Raw genomic sequence first — 11,432 nt, 5'->3', positions numbered from 1 at the left:
TGAACTGAGCCGGAGTCTCTTAAACTCTGTGCTCAGAGATCAGGTCAGTAACAGCCGGTTATAATCATAAAGTGCGGGCTCATGTGGATTCATGTGAGTGCTCGTTTAGTTTAGTCACTTTCAGTACCATACCCGACGGCCGATAATTTTAAACACATATCTGTGTCAGGCCTCTCTAGTAGTGTCAAGGCATTAGATGGGTCATATAAAATTTTGGGTTCGGTGCTTCAATACGGAATAGCGGAGGGACTGAAATTTACGCCTAAACACTTGATGCAACAGACCTGATTGTGTTAGTCAAGTAGGGCTGAGGAACGAGCACGGGAAGGATAATCTTATCTGGAGAGATTTGTTACGACTGTGACCTTGATTATATCTGTGCATGTTTTCGAATCAACAAGAACAAGGTTGCATAAATTTGTGACAGCACTGGTTACTGGACAAGATTAGATCACGTTTAACCAAAATAGAAGAGTCGGTGGAAGTAAGCTGGAGAAGTTTTAACCGAATATACATTTTTAAGTGAGGCTGGATTGCTTTTGGGTCCGCCAGTTTTCTCGAGCAAGCGAGCTTGATAGTTCAGGGAACATTACCAAATGATGAACGGCGTTCACGTCCGAGACACCCACGCACAACAGAAAAATGAAGCACAACACCTTCCTAATTGTACGAAAGATAATAGATGTTAGAAGAAAATTATAGCTTTTCGCCGCCTTTGCCACAAACCAGAATCAAGTGCTTTCAGTAGCCAATGACTTCGAATCACCACGAAATATCGCTGAATATGTATATCTATTTTGAGGAGACCCACAACAAATAATTGATGTTGTGATGCATACTTGTGTCAAGGTTGGCATACAAAACAGGCCAAGTCCCGTCTATCTGGGTACAAACTAGAGTACATGGATCAGAAAGGACGTGTACTTGTCGTTACAATCAAAAGATGCGTTCATGAAAGTAAGTTGAATTATGAAAAATCAGATTTTGTGTTAGGAGTTTGAAGGCTCAATATCTTCTGTATCTCGCTGAAGATAACAAGACGGGAAAGCAGAAGTATGGTCATGCACGTATTGTTATCCAGTGGATGCGCGGCAATTTACTGCCCGGTGGTTCGAGTTAAAGAAAAGGGTCAATTTCTAAGTTTGGTTTGTCTTGCACGAATCCGAAAGCTACTGTGTCCAACTGCTTCAGAGCCACAGCAGTGGAAACTCCAGCGATTTCTCACTTTCTCTCCGGTCCCTACAGGAGGCGGCGCTCAGTGTTTCGTGTTTCAGCTACCAGATTACAAAACGGTTCAATATAAAGTTTACTAACAAAAGTGGCTCAGAAATAGTCGTACTTACCTGTACATTTTTTTATGGAATAGGGACCAAGAGGTTAGGAGGTACCTGCGAATTGTCCAGGCTCTATTTTTTCCAGATTCATGCTCGATATCAAGAATGAGCAACATTTGTAGTTTTCCAGTGGTCCAAGTTTTCGGGCTCATAATGAACAACACAAACGGAAACCTTCCTGCCGACAAGATGCTTCTGAATAAAAAACTTCATATTTTTACAAAACAAACTCTTCCAGTCAACACGGGAAAACTTTCGTTTTCTGAAATGGCTAAGCTATAACCTTGTATGACAAACGCTGTCACAACGTTCGTTTCCTTTAGTTTGAGTTTCCAATTATTTTCCTACAAAATGACCATCTAGGCAGTTATATATCATCACCAAATGTAGACATAAATTGAGTCAATTTGTCAGTTTTGATGTTCACGTTGTGTTAAAACACATATCGATTGCGTACGCGTTTGCGTTTGAGTTAGACCAGCAAGCAGAAGAATTAGTCGTTCGAATTAGAGAACAGATTCATGCAATGAGCATATAAATATCTTGCTGATGCATCAGTATATCTTAGTGCCACTTGTTCAAGTCTATCGAATTGGAGAGCATGAAATATTTTTGAGGTGCCTGATCTCAATACCAATTCTTGTGCAGTTGATCACATCCAAAGACACTGGAATTTTCACTTAGCGGATCCCGTATAAGTGAGAAAACTCCAGTTTATGTTGTTTTTCTGAAGATATGCTCTCTGGTGTAAAGATAGTTTTGTATGCTCTACGAGGGTTTCCTTGTATAAAAAGTTTTACATTCGCGAACGGAAATAGGACGCAGTCAAGCTGGTGAGATATGATTTTATGAGAAGAACCAAAATGAGGGTAGGCATACCATAATCAGTATGAAAGTAATAGAAAGCTTGTTTTAAAATTTCGCGTGAAATTTACACTAGTCAGAATTGTCCCTAAAAACCATGCCATTATTCGGCGCTCTCTATCTCGATAGTGTCTTTTGAGAAGTATCTGTACCTGGCTACAATAGACGAGATTTAGCCCACCATCTATTTTAGAGGTGGCGTTTACTTCGACTTAATGGTCCCAAACTACGCAATAAGGGACTTATTGTTGTGAAGGCTTGCGCATTGATTATTGTTTCATTTTCATTCATTTCATTTTTCATAATACAGGAGCAAGTCCACTTACGTGCGCCTATTTCTGGATTACGTGAACGTTTACATTCTTTCACAGATTAAAGCTGTCCCACTGGCTTGGGAAAACAAGTAAAGTTCACCAGACTATTCAGAAAGATCCTCCCACTTTCCCAATATGGGAAAAATGCTAAAATTAACTTTAACACGCGTAGCCAGAGGAGATTCGCATTCAATTTGACAGTGATTCAGTTTCAGCGAGATGGCTCAGGTGCTTAGAGTGCGAATTTACGGACTGGAGGGTCTGTGGTTCGAACCCGATCTCTGCATCTCGACTTCCCCCGTCTAGGCTTGGGCAGTATCCTGGCAGTATCCCAGCCCTCGTGCTTCTTTCGGGTAGTATGGCAACTAGGCACCGGAAGGGTTTTACAGCTAGTTTATTCTAGTTTACTCCATTGAGTACAAAGTGCACTTTACTTTGCTTAGGTTCATCACTGCGACAGAATCTTATAACTTGAAAAGAGTGGAATAAGAACATACTTTAAAAGCACTTAATCAAACTAGCTGCGACCAGCTGCTTTTCAACTTCTTAGTTGAGCTCTTGCAAATGAAACAATTGATTCATGACTAGGCCCATCAAATAAGAGGCATCTATTCAAAAACGCATCTCTATTTCAAGTTTCTCGATTGTGTATTCTTTAGTAAATGCGTTAGTTCATATAAATGAATTTTTCGAGCGGAATCCATTATTAAATATCTTGTTTTTGTTGACCTATTAGGCGTGTTGCCTGGGAACGCCTTTTGAAGTGGAGTATCTCATACAGTGTCCGTTCGGTGAAGCAGTTTCTCCTCAAGCTTATGATCGAATTGTCATGTTAAACAATAAATATTCCCTTATTACACAGCAAACTGTCCGCAACAAGCCACCTCCAAAAAAGGCAGTCTTTCATATTTACTGATTTGACGGGTTTTGTTCAACTGTAGGAATACCGGAGAATAGCTGCTGCACCACAAAAAGAAGAGCACCTCCGGCGGTTACTTGTCAACCTAACTTGCTCTAGGGAATAACGCCTAATTTCAGTTGCTGAAAAGTTAGGTATCATCCTTGCAGTCTCTCATTTAAATAGGCTTGTCCAATTAACTGCTTACATTCTTCGTAAGATGTCTCTGCCAGAACCACACTTGACTTACCCTTAGTTAAATACTTTGTTTGTAAACCGAAAACACGTTAAACTTACTTAGAAATGTTTTTGAGTGGTAAGAGGGCGAACATGAGTTTGAGCCGCCCAAAAGTTTGTTTGTCACTATCAAATAACCCCCAGGTTAATTAACATTGCATGTATGTACCTTTGAAATTAAATTTTTCTTTCCTCGCCATCTTTTTTACTATGTACATGGCTTAGATCCTACGATCGTGGTACTTATTTGGTGCGTGCATAAAAAAGTACAATGCCAGCAGCTTGTTAAACGACCTGTTGCCTGAAACAACAACAGGCGATTTCAAATATCCAGTAAAACGAATAAAAACAAAACAACCGGGCAACACTTATGAAGATAGTGTAGTTTGTGGCATCATTCACAAGCAACTGCATATTCGGCATCAGCGGGTCCTTGAAAATACGGGTTCAGGGATTTACGGAGTGGGCAACAATGTAATTAGGATAAGCGTTCGATAACCGAACATTAATGTGATTTGGCTAAATCTTACTAAACTAGATTGAAACCCTTTTCAGATTGTGCACCTGATGGTGGTAGGCCAACGATCTTTTTCACAGCAAAAATTCTCGACAGGATTTGTTGGCATACAAAATTGTCACTAGCGCCGAATAAGCCTCTTTCTGCTAAGTTGGTGACGTACATAAATGATTGGTTCTCTGGGGAATTAATCGACCAAGTAATTGGCCATCCTAACACCCAGACAAACATTTGCTAACTCACTCTGCAGTGCTGTACTTGTCTACTTTATTTAAGCCATTCTGTTTAAATTCGGTCCTTCAGTACACAATCGAGAACACAGCAGCCCTCCACGAAATGACAGTGGGTGGTTAATCCCAAAATAACGTCACGTACAGCTGACATATTGCTTCTTGCATGCAAGATCAAAAGTAGGGGGGGGGGCGTGGAAATTCCTTTTTTGGTCGGGAGTGCGAAACAAAAGACTGACGCAGAACTCAACTCTCCTCCGATTATTAGGCTACTTCTAATTTTCAAGTAGGCTATAGTAGCCGATGAATTTTCCAGGATGTACCCCTATTATGACGGTGCAACTTCGAAGTTGTTGACAGGTCGCTTCTGTTAACCAAGGGAAAATTCCACTGATGGGCACTATCCCACGTTGATGACAACGTGTCTGGGGGGATCCCAAATTCTTATTAGACCGGCTGTGCACGTACGTTCAGCGGAAAACCTTTGACAAATGTGAACAGTGTGTGTAGAAGACGTCTTGGGTAACAATTTTTTCATAGGAGCGGCTCACTTTAATTCGAAAGCTCGAACCATTCATATGAAAGCAGGAGCGCATATTGTAACAACTACTGCGGTCACATTAAAAAGCATTGCTTAGATCAAGGCAAACGGAATTTATCTGATTTGCACTGTCAAAACCAGAAAACATTGGGCACTCTATCAGAGGCATCTAAAATAAGGTGTTCATCAATGCACCTCCATGATTTTGTCTGATTTTGCATTGTAAGCCTTTTCTGGAACGTATTCCTAATTTTCAGACCGAAAGTTATATAACAAGCCTGATTCAGGATTTATCGTTTGCTATGTAGCCTTGGGATTCTATTAAACATTGATGTGTGAATGCTTACAATTTAGACACTGGCACCTGTTAATGGTGAAGGACGAAGTGGAATTTTCGGCTAAATTACTAGGCTATGAAAGGGTATAATCAAACCGTTGTGCATCATCAGGAAAGAGAATTGTACCAGACTTGAAGTATTCGGGCAAGCCCAATCGAGGACGAAAGAAATTATGAAACAAGGACTGCGGGATTTATCAATGGAATGCGGTTATACATCTACAAAAATGCAGGTTTGAAAACAATAAAAACCGCAAAAATTATGCGAATTTTCATCTACATTGTTGGACAAAATGGTGCAAGTGCAACAAAAGCTTCAAAGTGTTTGAAAAAGGCCATAGAAAGAGCGGTAGACAGCAGTAAATCAGTTTGAACGTGTGGGCACAGCAAGTGGTAACACAAGTGGTCAGAAAGCGAGCGTAAAAATCGCCACAATCGGTTCGATAATTCAAGGGTCAAAGGTACATGAAGGATAACAGGTACAGTGGGTTGAGGCAAAGGGGGACCTTGGTTGACCGAAAAGAGGTGCGAGAATAGTCAAGTTAACCGTAGTATCTTGACTTATTGGCAAAAAACTGGACATGTAAGATTTTTTACCTAGGCCAAAAAACAACTGCTGTTGTATCAGTGTTTCTTACTTTAACATATTTAACAAGCAGTGGGATAAGGAAACATTAGGATTTGGCCGTGCATAGCAAGACATCTAACAGTAATCGAATTTGAGAAGTCACACTAGGTTAGTATTTCCAATAAATCCCTTACGTTGATTGTTGATCAATTGGCCCTTGATCTGATCGACTTGCTTCGCAAGCGGCTTGAAAACGTTTTGTCACCCCAAAGAGTTAATGTTTATTCTTATGTCACCAGCTGTATACTAAAAACAAACTGTTTTCCAAAGTTAACTAGAAGTAAAGTGATGGGTGAAATTTGTGAACCAGTCACGTTGATTTCCAACTGACGATGTCAGTGTATGTGGGAAGTTGATATTCGACACAGACGTTTGGAAACGCACGTTTGAGACTTGCGGATATAAAAACGTGAAAAAGCCTGTTTTATCAAGTAAAATAAATAAGTAGGTGTACGCAAGTGAAAAAATGATTATTTCCGAAAGCTACAGTTGACCTGAGTCTAAAAACCGCCGCTGATTTGTCCACAAGGCTTGAGTAGTTTTCAAAGATTTCGAAATTTTTCAGGGACCTAAATCTAATGATAAGACGGCATAATTTCGCCTTACGAACAGAAGAAATGTGTTATCCTTGAAATAAGACTACCGCGCTACTCTTTTATAGCATGACTGAATCAGAATCAACTTCATGGTGTAAGCTCAGCCAGTTTCAAACTCAGAGGTGCAAGTACTGTGAAAAACCTCTCTTTAGGAAACCAGCGGTGAACATTAAATCACAAAATACAACAGTTTGCCATCCACCAAAAATATCTCCGCAGTTAAGGTGTTTACAAACAGAAAATGAACCTTTCATGATTTTTTAAATCTAGCACATTGCAGTAAAATCCAAAGATAAAAAACGCCTATCGAGAGCATCAAAAAGTCACAAGTACGGGCTGTCTCTTCTTGATGAAATCTTTGCGTCAAAATAACGAAAATTAATCATTGTGTTCTCCGTTGACGAACGTGGTAGATTAAAACGCGAGGAAAAAAGATGAGTGTGTCAACGCTTTGATTAAGCAACTGGCGATCTTTTCTTCCAAATTTTTGGATGGCTGATATCCAGACTGTAGTATATTTACATTGGGTTTAGCAACAAACGGATTTCATTAGACCATCTTCCTTCCAAGTAGCTAGTGATTCATGGAAGTTCATTCAAACCACTGTCATCCATGTTCTTTTGAACGATAGGCTAATTAAGTCCGCGTTCGGCCCGTCACCAGTTACCAGAGCCAGATAAATACGTTACAGTTTTTCTCTTCCATTAAATTGTACAGTTAACAGGTGCTTCATTCAATTCGCCCCACACGGGTTGTCACGTGATTCAAACCGATACGACCCAGCAATACATGGCTTTAAAATAGATGCATCCCATTCCGAGTTTCGAACTTGCCGAACTATCCTGTAGAAGTGCCGGAAGTTGCAGCATCTCTGTGTTAGGAACGTAGATGTTTAGAGGTTTTTGTGTTTACTCAAGCGTATTGTAACCACATTCCTCAAAGCGTGTTACTTTGCTTTACCCAGTCAGCATAAAACGGATTCGGGATTTATTGACCGACAGGTGTCAGTAGATGTCCCACACATATGAAACTCGTTTTCATTTGGATTACTTTCCAGTGAACTTGCTAAAATGGGAGATAAAATTGTGTCCCCCCCCGATCAATGGCCCATTGATATTAATCCGCATAATATGTAGCACACAAGCTGTCTCGTATACCAGTGCTCATTTCTTTTGATATCTATCGACTTGGCCGGATCATCCCGTCACATGTGGTGCGGAGCACATCTTGTCCAGCTCGCTGGTGTTTTCGTATACATTGTTTCCTTTTGTTTTGAGCATTTAGGGCAGTAAGTACAACAGATATAACAAACCAGTTATTAGGAGTCCTCTACTGGTTGTTCTACTTCGGACGAGGATGTATCGAACAGTATTAAAATGCAGCACACCTTTTGGCTCCAGTTTTTACCATAAGTACAAGCTACTGCCTTTTGAATATTGATCCTAATAGCACACTCCCATTGAACATCTGGTTTTACGTTATCGATTCTTATTCCCGGTAGTAACATTTTGGCCCTTACCATTCCTGATTCTAGTGATAAACTACCATTATTTGTGCTTGTATATTACCGGTCCGGCAGCGGCATAGCAAACGGGGTTCATTTGGTTGCAGTGGGGCTTACATTTTGTCACCAAACTGAGAAGCGACCCTTTGAACAAGGTAAAAGTCACGGTTGCTTATGTTACACCCATTTAAAGCTGCTTGTCCTACATCGAAACAATAGGGACTCCAGAAACGCTGGTTGAGATGGCGAATTAATTTGACGATAATGTGGAGAGAGTTGGGGAGAAATCAGTTTGGATTTTGTCCTGTGGGCAAAGCAAACCTCTGCTGAAAATCCAAGAAGCACTGTACACCTGTTTCATCCTGATCGGTAATCATCAGCATTACATACCTCACCAAACTCAAAGCAACATGGAAACCATGACCTCTTAGCTAACTGTCTGAACCCAAAAGTTTGGTTACAATAGGCTGATCAGCATTGTGAACAACTCAAACTTAGACGAGATACAGCACCAAACATCATTCGACCAGGTAAGCCACATCACGCGGGCACATGTTATTTGGCTGCTGGAGTGGTCAGTTCCGAGACGGAAGTTTCACTCATCGGGTTAATTTTGTTCTTTCTCTAAGCTACTTAATCTTGCGAGTCAAGCACACTGCTGATCAACCGTTGGCAGCAGAACGGTCTCTTTCGATTTATTGCCCCGAATGTCGCTGGTTTCGGATCTCCCTTGAGTTTCGTGAGATGTACACTGTAACTGTTTCTACTGAGGATGAAAGAGCTGTGCAGTGCTTCTAGGGCTCTCATCAGAGATTGGCTTCACGTTTGGGACGAAATTCCTTCAAAATCCTTAAATCTTCTTGCACTAAATGCACAGAAACAAACGCTTTACACTCAGTCACAACAATGGCAACTCAGACATGTATACAACATATTCGCACATCTTTTTGCAATGGACTCAAACAAACATACTGTAATGTTTCTTCACCCATCTGTACCAACCACATCTAGAAGTGGATTGACTGAAGCCATATGACGAGATCTGTTAGGCGTGGTCAAACAAGCCCACGTAAGCCAAACTGTATGTTACGTGACTGTGATAATCGAAATACAAAAACGAAATCAATAGAGTATGCGTTTTAGTCATGACACAGCTACTGTCACGAAAATACGCGCTGAAACATTGGGTCCATTTGACGAAAAAACCTGCTAGGACCGACTAATTATAGATGTCTAGGAGGTTACAGTAGAATCAAGCGTGAAATGGAAAACGATCAAGTGTTTGGGCGTCAACATAGGGTGTGATGTGATACTAGGTATACACTTTAATTTAGTTCGAAACAGACTGACTTAAAAGTGTCATGTGTGTTGTGACAAGTGGCGTGACGTCCACATTCTTTCATCGGCCGTTCGCCGTTGGTGGGCGACTAACCACATCTGTCATCAAACTGGTATAACGGATGCTGAACTACCTGACGGAGTTGTTCGTTTCGTATCACCGATACTTCTGTGTGTGGGCTGTAAAAAAATGTTTCTGGCTGTCGAGGAAAACGTTTTGGGTAATTCTTTGCAGCTTGATCATAGCCAAGGTGTACAAGATTTTTATGACGGAAAACTCAACAAATCAAACATAAATAGACAATCACAAAGGACGCTACTCACGAAATTGCTGCAAACTCTTCGACAGCTCGCGACCGGTTCCACCTTTCTTGAACTTAGCGGGCAGGGGTAGTGCCCGAGTTTCTGTCAATCTTATTTTTTACTTGAACCCGAATTGGAAGAATATCATGAACAAGTGACTTAGTGACTCTCGTGTAAGCCAAACTGATATACAAATCAGTTTATCTGTCGATAATCAGACTAATTTGAAGGATTTTCGTCCCGTTCTAGGGGAATATTCTAGACAGTTTTTAAGCACCGAAAGCAGATCTGTGCCATATCTCAACAGAATTCACCATGGCACAGATATTTTTCATCATTATCTCACTTGACCTGGCCGCGGCGCAATGAGTCGCGTAATCTCGATTCCACGACTGTGCCGGGAGCTACGTCAGACGACCACCAGTTCCATCACTGTCGACACACGACGGGGCTGATCCGTCCGCCTCTGCACCGCAAATATCAGACCAACGCAAAGGCAAACGATGACAGAGCTCGCCATCTAAAAAGCTTGTGTACAGCATGCCGGTTGAAAAATGGGCTTCTATGCAGGAGCTTTATTCTCGGGCTAATGAGGCCTTCTCACAACCAGTCTGTTGTGAGAAGGTGGATTTCCATACAACGAGGGTTCTTCCTAGTCGGGTTGTCGAACTAATGTTAGAATTTTCCTTCGGATTTTGGCAATTTTGTTGTGAACGCCAGCAGTCGAGGTGGAAAGTCCGTTGTCTTCGAGACAACCAAAGCTTTATGCGGGGCTTTTTATACTCCTACCTTCTGAAACTAAGTCAGTACTGCCGTAATTTACTGAAATCTGCGTTTCACGGGCCTTCTCAGACAGTCTTAAACTTCTCAACGTGCTTTGCGAACAGGCTGCAAGCAGACATTGGAAGAATTAACCAATCCTCCTTATGGTCGTTTTGAAGCTCTTATGGATTGTTCCTTTGGTCCAGCTGGGAAAGAGGGTGGAATGCACAAACCGTACAAGCAACTGAGACGAGGTTCGAGATGCGTGTTTAAGACTGTTCAAAACTGCAGGTGGAGGGAAATTCAAATTCCCAACTTTAGGCAAATGAAATGTGACCATGTTTAACTCATTCCTCACAAAAATGAACTCAAATGTATGATGTTAGCACTTCATATCGTTTTCTTACCTTCGGTGGCCATACAGCAAAACGGCCTATTTTACCCATCGACGAAAGTTTTGACGAATGAGATAAGGTTTTCTGTACAGGACTGAGGTCGACACACACAGGAACCAATGATGACTGTTGTAACCGTAACAACTATAACCAAGTCTAAGTAATTTTGGTATTTTTCATTTCTCGACTGATGACCTCTACCTTAGGTACTAAGCGTGGATATTTTGTTGAGACACAATTTGTGTATGTGCAGTTCATGCTGAGTTAGTGTGATAACCACAGGGGAATCAGCTTGACCCCGGTTGTAACGAGACTGTTGCCGTCACCTGTGCTTCGTCGCCTTACGGTGGCTCGGGAGCAGCAAGCGGAATTCCGGCCTGGTAGGGGTTGTGTTGACCAAATGTTCACACTGCGTCAGGTGCTAAAACAACGCCATACGTATAAGCGACCCACAATTCTAGTATTCCTGGATTTCCGAGGCGCATTCGACTCGGTTGATCGGTCTGTTCTTCTTGAGACGCTTGCCCACCAAGGAATGCCCCGGAAGTTTGTAAACATAATACGTTCTTTGTATTCTCAGACTTCCGGACGTGTGAGAGTGTACGGAGAGCTCTCCAAAAGCTTCCGCACACAA

Source organism: Opisthorchis viverrini, assembly GCF_000715545.1.
Source record: "Opisthorchis viverrini unplaced genomic scaffold opera_v5_56, whole genome shotgun sequence".
In the NCBI taxonomy this organism is placed as follows: domain Eukaryota; kingdom Metazoa; phylum Platyhelminthes; class Trematoda; order Opisthorchiida; family Opisthorchiidae; genus Opisthorchis; species Opisthorchis viverrini.
The sequence above is the reverse complement of the archived record's forward strand: the minus strand, read 5'-3'. Positions refer to the sequence as shown.